This window comes from Ceratotherium simum, chromosome 21 (assembly GCF_057802395.1).
Source record: "Ceratotherium simum simum isolate JZ-2026a chromosome 21, ASM5780239v1, whole genome shotgun sequence".
In the NCBI taxonomy this organism is placed as follows: Eukaryota; Metazoa; Chordata; class Mammalia; order Perissodactyla; family Rhinocerotidae; genus Ceratotherium; species Ceratotherium simum.
This window is the reverse complement of record NC_141920.1, coordinates 20,746,240-20,755,489: the sequence shown is the minus strand read 5'-3', so window position 1 is coordinate 20,755,489 and position 9,250 is coordinate 20,746,240.

Sequence of the window (9,250 nt, the reverse complement as noted above, 5' to 3'; positions counted from 1 at the left end):
GCTAAACTCTCCTTCTAAATTACGACCTACTCCCTGGGACCTAACCCACAGCCCTGGGCTTGCCCAGACTCTGCCTGTGGTGGCCCCCAAGGCAAAGCCTGCAGGAGGGAGTGGGGTCTCAGAATGGTGCTTCAGTGGACTTCCAGCTCCAGGGAGGTAGAAACTGCCTTAGGGGGTGTACCAGTTCCTTAGCTTTGAAGAAGTTCAGAATTAAACATCATTAAATCATTAAACAGGACGAAGAGGGGAGTTAATATGCGGAGAAGCAAAGCTAATTTGGGCTCTCAGGTGACTAACTCAGAATTGCCCACTTAAACTCTGACCCTTTAATTCATATAAATACGTCTGGATTCCAGAGAAGACTTTTTCCCCCCTTCAAAGTCTGGTCCTCTCTGATGGCCAGGGTAAAGTGTTGGTGTAGCCTCTGCAAAGTGGATCTTGCCACCCAGGAATGATCCAGTAATAATATGCAGAACAGAGGGCACTTTTGGTGAGAGTACAAATTATCAGCTACCTCTGGGAACTCCTCACTAGCCTCTGATTTTAATGGATTTCAAAGACAGCTCTCTCTTGCCAGGACATCCTGGAATAAGATTAAGTTAGTGATTCTCAACACAGGGGTGGCAGGGGGGTTGGGGGGGGTCGGGGGTGTGGGGGGGTGGAGTTTCTCCCCTACACTGCCCAAGGGGACATTTGGAAAAGTATAGAGATAGTTTCAAGTTGGGGAGTATGTTGTCTCAACTTGGGGGGCTACTGGCACCTAGTGGGTAAAGGTCAGACCCCAAAAGAGAACTATTCAGCCCCAAACGTCAATAGTGCTGAGGTTGAGAAACCCTGGATTAGATTGACAGAAGGTGACCTCTCATCAATCCACTCTTCTTGAATGCAGAGGGACACTGAATGTCCCCCCTCCCTGTGCTTCCAATCTCTGCCCCTGACAAAATGTGGAAAAATGGTATCTGGGTTCTGGAGTCAGGATGCCTTGCCTTGAAACTCTGCTCCGTAACTCAGTAGTTACAGGACTCTGGGGAGTCACATCACGTTTTTAAGCCTCAGTTTTCTCATCTGTAAAATGGGGATAACAATAGTCATCATGAGGATGCTGTGTGGAATGTAATCCTTATGTGGTGATAAGCACTCAGTAAAAGTCTGCTGTTATGCCTGTCCCAGGATTGAAGTATCCTTATTTTGAAAAAGTTTGGGTTTAGTTTATACAGTCAACCTGAATTGACTTCCCAAGTTGATGCAGACATTTTGTAAGGTCATGGACTTTCAAACCCCAGGCTCCTTACTCTGTCACAGATCCCACTGCCCTTCCTCAGGCTTCATTTTCTTCCACCACGAGCGTTACAATAGACTAGATCTCCAGCCTTCCTGTTTTAATCAGAATCTCTGCCAGAGTGAGGTATTGGAAGTGACAATTTGAACAGATTACTCTCATGCTGAATCTTGCCACAGGGCCCCAGTGCCTGCCTATAGAATAAAATTCATATTTCTTATCTTGCCCTCAAGGCCCTGCATTCTAAATTCTTGCTATTTCTTTGCCCCACCTTGAGCTATACTCCCTTTATACTATTTGCCTAATATATTCGTCCATGTCTTCCCTCTAAGCTTTTATGACATTTCTTCTGCCTGGAGTGTCTGATCCCTTCTTTAATTATCTCATCAAATGTTTATTTCCCAAAATTCAGGCCAGGGGTCACTCAGCTAGGGATCCATGCCCAAAGCCCAAGGTGGTCCAGGCTTTTTCCCTTGCACGCCCATGGCACCCAGGGTGTGCTGTTAGTTCACCAAATTTCCTTATTGTGTTGGATTTGGGGGAAAATATCTGTTTCATCCACTGATCTTTTCAGGAAAAAACATTCTCCTAGAAGGAAACTATTGAAACCAGACTCTTCTAGCCCTCTAATCTTATCAGCGACTTATTACAGCTACAAGACTTCCCAAATCTCCAGCCTTATTGTCCTGGGGTTAAGAAACCAAACCTGGCTCTGCTCTTTTCCAGCTTTGTGACCCTAAATGAATTGCTTAACCTCTCTGAGCTTTGGTTTCTTTTTCTGTAGAAGTAGAGTGATAATATCAGCTCCTTGGGTTTCTTTGTGCAGATTAAATGAGACAGTTTACATAAGGAACTCAGCGTGGTTCTAGTGCTCATTGGTAGCTATTGCTGATGTTACTATTCTCAGCCTTGAAGAGAGCAGACGTAACCATAGGGTTCACACACTCACCTGGGTGGCAAGGTGAACCAGTAGATCTGGAGGTGAGATCTTAAAAAATAATTTTACGAGGGTTGAGCCATGCCAGGCTGGAGCACCTGGGCCCAGGAGTACGTGTGTGTGTGTGTGTATGTATGTATGTGCATGTGTGCATGCACACATGTGTGTATATGTACATGTGTGCATGTGTGTGTATGGTGGGTGATGAGGAGTCAGTATTGGGTAGCACAGTTCAGATTCAGAACCAGGATTCAGCCATTGGCTTCCACTCTGACAACTGAGTAAAGCTATGAAAAGCCAGGACAGGGGTCTCTAAGTAAGGAGTGACAGTGGGGTGCAGTTCCCCCTCTGAGACTGGGTCATGCAGCGAGGCAGCACAGGAAGACCCTGGAAGGCCTGTAAGTAACTGAGTAGCATTAAAGCCCTTTTAGGACAAACCTCAGGAAGCAAAGGAAAAACTTCACCCCGGAGCCATGGAAATTTGCCTCAGTGGAGGGTTGGGGTGAAGGAAGGTTTTCTGTGTCAAGCTCTCCCCTAAAGACTTATCCTGACCTACAAGCTCAGTCCTTCGGGGCCTAAAGTACACTAAGGCAGGGGATGGGGTAGCCATTCGGCTCTGCGCTGAGCTCAGCCACTGCTCAGCCTGTGTCCCTGGGGAGGTTTCCATTCCCCTCTCTGGTCTCAGTGTCTCCATCTCCACAGTGAGGCCCTGGCTCTGTCCATCTGTGGATCTAATTCCGGATGTTTCCATGTCTGCCGCTTGGGGTCTGGGGCAGGACTTGCATCACCTTGGCCATGTGGCCACGGAAGGGCCTCTCTTCTCTGGGCCTGTGGCTCTGCCCGAGCTTCCTGCACCCCCTGTCCTTTGAGGGACTCACACAAGGCCCGGTGACATCCAGCATCTGCCGCCACAATCTGCTTTCCTCCTGTGAACATGCTCCTGGTTTGTTTCAGGAACGCATCAATTTAATGTAGTCGTTAGATGTACAAGGATTGGGGTCAGGCGTGCAGAGTTCCTAGCGGAGTGTCCTTGGGCAAAGAATTTAACTTCTGTAAAGTTGAATACCTTTAGCCTCGGGTGGGGGTGATAACAACCTTTCCTTCGTAAGTTAGATGCAACAATGAAAGGTGAGAACGCAGGCAGAGCGCTTAACTCAGTACCTGGCCCGCGTAGCTGCTCAGGAACAGGCTGTTTAAATGACTGTGTCTAGGGTTAGCCCTTTTCAGAATGCCATCACTATGCACTTGAAAGCCAGTTCAATTTCTTTCTTCTCCACTAGCCTGTAAGATCTTTGGGGAATACGCTAGTGTCTTATTCCTACGTCTCAGTGCTTGACACATAATAGCTGCTCCAGGCTTAGCAATGTCCCTCTTCCTTTCACACAGTGACATGAACCTTTACCAGTGGTCCCTGGGGCTGTGGACTAAGATGCAAGTGGTCCTGGAGGGCAGGAAGGCCATGGTGGGGTCCTTTCAACTCCATGGAGCAGGGTCTTCCACACCCTCTCCACACCCATCTGTGGGGGACCTATCTGGTCATTCCACCAGCTTCCAGAGCACATTCCTGTGAATCCCCTCGAAGTCCCAGGGGGCGTGTCATGTGGCAGGACATGGAGACTGTGACTGAGGACCTGGCGCAAACCCAGTTCTCAACCTCATGGCAGTGTCCATATCCCAGTGAGTCTATTGGGGATGCCTGGCACAGCAAGTGGGGAGGAGGGGAGTAATGGGAGCACCAAACACTCATGGCGCTAGAATGGGAGGAGGGATGCTCCCACACCTAGGCTTAGGGAGCAGAGTGGCCTGTAAGTCTCAGAGAATCAAGTAACAGGTAGACCAGGATGGAGACACAGTCGTCAAGAATGCTAATACCTCTGGGCCAATTTGGATGCTTGGAGAAACAGACACCACCAGGGGACTAGACATGTAAGAGATTTGTTAGGGGAACGTGTGTGCACGGTAAAGGGGAGGAAGTAAAATTAGGCAGAGAGGGTCTTCATACCATGATGCAGGCCTGACACCTAAGGAAGGAGAAAGAGAGGAAAGGATCGGGCAGACGGAGCCTCAGACTGCAGCACAATTCTGACAGACTTCCGGCCAGGCCAATGGGGAGTGTCAGTGCTGAAGTCACCCATGAGAGGTGTCCTGGGTAGGGTTGGACTGGCCCCTGATACTCCCTGCTGTGTGTCATTGGCTGGGAGCAGCCTGGGAAGCTTGGCCTGACATCAACGACCTGATGGACTCAAAGGTGTGGCAGCTGAAGCCTGTCAATCACCCATGGTCCCTGCAGCAGGTCCCCATGAAGGGAGATCCGAGCAGGGCAACTCCACAGCTGCCACAACACCTGAGATGATTTCTTCCCAGAAGCCTCAGTCATGGAAGTGTCTGTGACAAAGCCAGTGGTCTCACTTTCCAACAGACACAGACACAGACACACACACACACATTTATTCACTATGTATACATGAGTATGCAGACAAGCATAAACAATGCACATACAAATTCATATCATATACAGTCATGAACCACATGACAAAGTTTTGGTCAATGACAGACCGCATATACGACTGCGGTCCCATAAGATTAGTACCATATAGCCTAGGTGTGTAGTAGGCTATGCCATCTAGATTTGTGTAAGTACACTCTGTGATGTTCGCACAACCCCGAAATAGCAAAACAATGCATTTCTCAGACCGCATCCTCAGGTTTAAACGACACATGACTGGAGTGTATCATGGAATAAGCACTAAACTAGATTCCGAAGTCTGCTATGGACGAGATACATGACCTGGAAAAATATTCCCTCTCCATGAACTTAATTCTTTTCAACTGTAAAATTTGAGGCACGGCTCAGATCTGTTTTGGTGCTAACATTTTATAGTTTATTAACCGCCTCTACAACCAAAAGCAGGAGAGACAGACAACATCAGTGAATAGTCCCAGTAAGGAGGACCACGGGCACGCTCATTCATTCAGCTCACATTTATTGAGTATCCAGAGACTGCTGGTGCACTGGTAGGTTGGTGGACAAACGATATGGTTCTCGCCCTTGAGCAACATTCAAGTGGAGATACAGGGGGAAAAAGGAGTAAGGAAATAAACGATGGCAGACACTTGTATGGGTAAACAAGATTCAGTGTCAGAGAACAGTTTAGAATGCGGACTGCTGAGAGATTCCACACACTGTTCATTTGTCTGAAGTGAAGTGTAATTTATCCATTGCACACATATTTATAGGTCATTTGCCGTGTGCCAGGCATGGTGCTATGCTATCTGTTAGGTTAAGTGAGTTCTTAGTCAACACCATGGACAAAGGCCTTCCTTCTGGACATTTTCCCAGAGCTGCTTGACTCTTTGTTAAAACACGCTCGTCACAAACTGGTTGGTGTGTCTCTTGTTAGCTAAGGCATTCCACAGCCCAAGTTCTTTGCGTTTTATTTTTTTCTGTGAGAAGAGGCATTGTGACGTGGTCAAATGAAGAGTCTTCAGCAGAGAATCAGGGGACCATTGCTTTCTTCCAGCTCTGCTGTGAACTAGCTCTGCCTCCTTGGGCAATTCAGTCCATCTATCTGGTTCACTTCTGTGAGGTGGGGATGGAATGACGGCTGAGATCTCTTCCAGCTCCCAGGTAACTGCACAGAAATGTTAACTTGTCTGTGGAATTCAAACAAGTCTGTTGGTTTTATTAATTCATGAGTTTATATTTTACTAAAAATTTGATATTTTCTTTAATGCAGCAACAACAACAGTTATACTGAGCCCCAACCTATTCCGCCCATGAAGTTCTTGTTTTCAAATCTTTTTTTTTTTTTTTTTTGCAGGGCAAGATTCATCCTAAGCTAACATCCATTGCCAGTCTTCCTCCATCTTTCTTCCCTTTCCCCCCTAAAGCCCCCAGTACATAGTTGCGTATAGTTGTAAATTCTTCTGGTTCTTCTATGTGGGCTGCCGCCACGGCATGGCCACTGACAGACAAGTGGTGTGGTTCCACGCCTGGGAACCAAACCCTAGGCCGCCGAAGTGGGGCACACGGAACTCTAACCACTAGGTCATCAGGGCTGGCTCACATGAAGTTATTTTTAAACAAAATTTACATTCGATTCCTTACTCTACCACATTCCAGCTATGTGGCCTTGGCCTATTTACCTACTTCTGAGTCTCGGTTTCCTCATTGGGAAAATAGGTCCCAGGCATTTCCTTCCTTCTCTGTTTTATCTCCTAGAAGGTGTTTGGTCTTGTTTTGGGAAACCAAGGAGAGGCTCTGACAAGAGCCAGCAAGCCCAGCCCTTTTGGGGTTCTGATAGAATGGGGTTGCCTCGCTGGGCATCTTTCTCTTGCTTTGGCACTTTAAGACCCCGAGGTTGCAGGAAAATTGGGTGACTTTTGTTAAACAGCTGCAACTCAGCAGTTGTATTGGAGGCCACGGTGCTCCGTCAGAGGCGGCGGTAACGCATTTATTTATCACTGCCGATGGTCCACGCTCCGCCTTCCCTCCAGTTTGTTCTGCCCAAGGCCGTCGGGGTCCGACAGAGATCAACAGTGTTTCTACAGAGATGAGGCAGCTCGTCAAAACCTGAATTAGATGTTAAATCTTTTTGAAGTGGGGAGGAGGTAAGGGGAGGGAGGAATCATATTGTGCTAAGAATTTATCCTGTGTTGTTTCCTGTGAGATAATGTCCCCAGCAAGATTTGTTACCAGGCAAGTTGCAAACTGCTGTTTCAGGCTGATAGGTGTTGCCAATTCATTTTGATGAATTCTGCCAGTCAGAAAAGTATTTTTCCCTCCTTTCATTTGCTGGGGTTGGTTGAAAATGGACGATGGTTTTAAGAGCTGGGATGTCAGACACTGGCCTGTCCGGGATATGTGCAATCAAGGATGCTTTAATATGTACTTGGTGCTGCAAAGAAAAGCCAGCCAAAGATCAGGTCAGAAATGGTCTGCCCTCAGGCCCCAGCCCCCAGCCTCTAGCCCGTGTTCTCAGCTGCCACTTTTCCCAGTTCTTACTTTTCCTCCATTGACCCCCTTTCAGATTCCATCCCTCTCCCCTGCTCAGCTTCCACACAGACTTAATGTCCCATCCCTGCTAGGCTGGAAGGAAGCACAACAAACCAGACTCCAGTGTCAGATAGATCTGGGCACACATTCTTCTTCCATCCCTAATGGGCTGACCTGGACAAGTTACATTATCCCTGTGACCTCCATCTGTAAAATGGAGTGAAACACAGTACAGGTCTACCTCGCTATGTGTACTCTCACTATCCAAACTCTTGCTATCCAAATATGGGGACTGAACAGATTCACATACATTTTTGAGCAAATTCCTTGCTATCTGAGCTCTCAGTGCTCATTCCCTGAAAGTCAGGAACAAGATAGGAATGTTCCTCATTATCCTCACTCACTCTCTGCACACAGGATCCAAATACATTCAGATTTTGAAGTGTACTTGTATTTCTTTCTTAAGTTTAGTGTGAAAGAGTGTCATTAAAGTAGTTAGTACAATTTTATACTCACAGTGAGTTCTCCTTAAATGCTCACGAGGATGGTGAGGACAATGAGATGACCTTGAAATGGAGACCAATGCTGCTTTGTCAGTCACCGTGTTCCTGAATCCATTGGAACTATAGCCCCTAGGCAACCTGATCACCACCTTACTCACTGATTCCTTCAGCTCAGCCCCTGCCCAGGTCCCTGCTCATTTCTGAGGCCTTTTGTGGATCCAGTGCCCTCTCTTCCCCTTGCCAGTCACCAGACAAGTTGCAACCACCACCCACGCACACACCCTTGGGGCTATAGCATGGACCCACACTGACCATTCCCAGGCCTGCAATGCATCTTTGGCTTCATCCTCTTGCTTCTAGAAGGGCCTCATCTTCCACCTGTTGCAGCTGGGACATGTCCTCCCACCTGTGGCCCAGGCCCTGCCCAGCTCATTCTTCCTATTGTGAGTCAAGTCCCACAAGTCCAAATATGATTGTCGAATCCAAGCTGGGCATTTCAGGGTTAGCCACAGCCACTGTGGGTTTTATTATATTCCTTTTGTTTCTTACTCTCAGCCAAATATCTCCTCCTTGTCTTTTCTTTGCCTCAGCTTTTTCCTGTTAACCATAGAAGTCTTTTTATCTCTCTAAGTTTGGCATCCTTGATACCTCCCGCTAACCAAACCCAAGGCCTTGGACCCTGTAGAAAGCTGGAAAGCTGGAACTGCCTTCATTGGTTCAGGGAGTCAATCCTGGTCAGACTTACCATCTGCTTCAACCCTGCTTCCCTTCTGGACACCTCCATGTCTCTCTTGCTGGTGCCCAGCTTTCTCCTCTCAACCCTGCAGCTTTGGATCAATAACTTCTGGCATTTGCTCCATTTCTCCCCAAGGAAGCTTCTCTCAGATTGCCTCCCTTGGCTCTACCACAAGGTGCTAGCCTTTGACCCAAGCTGGCCTTTGGTCACCACCAGCAGATACTACTGCAGTCTGGTCCTGCTGTGTGCAGGGTGTGGCCTAGCGTTTTGTTCTCCGGTTTATGACGCTCTTGAGGAAATATTCTATCAGAGGGATACATCCTTCTTTCCCCTGCTGCCTCCACCCATCTCCATCACAATCTGGGGTACCTTCCATTTGTGGAACCCATGGACTCTTGAAAATGTCCTCTAGATAGAAGGACACGTGGAAAGAGCTCTGGGATCTTTCCTGACTTTGGCTACAAGTTTCAAGCAAGTTTCTCTCCTCTATCCAAGGAGGGTGAGGCATCCTCAAGTTACCTTTGCATTTTTCCAGGGTCTCTGTCATCTTCTGGGATTCCTTTTTGGGTATCTCTTCTGGAGAAGGTGGGAAAAGATGAGAGGAAGACTGTAGACAAGGCCTCCTGCTTTAGTAGGTTATGGGGTGAATGAGGGACTCCGGAAGCCTCTACCCTCATCAGGCAATGCTGCCCCTAATCCACTCCCTTGGTCTTCTGTACTCAGCAATGGCTGAGGCAGGATGGCCCAAGCACCCATACCACCATCTGGGTTCCCAGTCTTCTCTCCTCCCCAAACCACA